Source organism: Anser anser (genome assembly GCF_964211835.1).
Source record: "Anser anser genome assembly, chromosome: 5".
Classification (NCBI taxonomy): Eukaryota; Metazoa; Chordata; class Aves; order Anseriformes; family Anatidae; genus Anser; species Anser anser.
The window spans coordinates 2,007,309-2,008,253 of record NC_139725.1 but is presented as its reverse complement, the minus strand read 5'-3'; the positions used below and the strand labels follow the sequence as shown (position 1 = coordinate 2,008,253).

At 36.0% G+C, this 945-nt stretch overlaps 1 protein-coding gene across 1 annotated transcript in view; it reads left to right on the top strand.

Moving 5' to 3' along the window:
- Nucleotides 1-945, top strand: part of MICAL2 (microtubule associated monooxygenase, calponin and LIM domain containing 2) — a 162,583-nt gene that overhangs the window by 135 nt on the left and 161,503 nt on the right. The window lies entirely within an intron of this gene.

Below are 945 nucleotides of genomic sequence, written 5' to 3'. Positions count from 1 at the left end.
GTAATAGTAAAGTATTTTTGCAGAACATATATGTCCTGAACATTTCCTGCAAATTACGATAAACACCAATATAAATTCCATAGTTATTGGCAGACTGAAGAAGCTTCATACAGCTCTAGCAGAAAGGCAGTAGAGAGGCGTGGAGATTGTTAGGCCCCGTCTGTCCCCAGAGGGAAACCCTTCCTCCAGTCTCCTAGCTCCCACATATCATAGAAACATACTATTGGAGGGGCTTTTCCAACCTAAATGATTCTGAAGTTCATACTTTTTCAGTGCCACAGAAGGTTTCCTTTTGGACACACCATAAATCTCAATTTATTACAGTAGTTTGATATTTTTGAAATATTAACTTCTTGGACTACACAATTTAAGAGTAAAGTGTGTTGGGAATTATCTGGAACAAATTAACTTTATTCCATCACATTGCTTGAAATGCAGCATATAAAAAAATTGTGCAATTTAGATAACATACTCCTCTTTCCAGTCTTTATAGTTAGATTTCCAGTTTACTCTCTTAAACCAGCTTATTAATATTGCCAGTGACAGTGTACAGGTGACACTTAATTAGCATTAAGACGTTTAATATTCTTTGAGGAGTATCTGAAGGTTTTGAGAACATCTCCTGAAAGGTATATTATACAAAACTGCATTATACAAAAACATATATGATCTTTTGTCAAGATATAATTTAGTCTTAGACATTAAGTAACGAATTCAGGGAAGATAAAATAAGCTGGCATAATTCTAGCTGGAAGTGTAGTTAGGAAAAGCAAATCCCAGAGATACTACACAAAAAGAGTTTGAAAGACTTTGGTCAGCCTCAGTACAAGAACCTTAAGGTGAATTTGAGGCAAGAATGCTCCCTTGCCATGGTGAATGCACTCCTGTCAAAGATAGCCATCATCCGAATTGGTGATTCTGGAGAATAGAAACCACTTTCTGCTT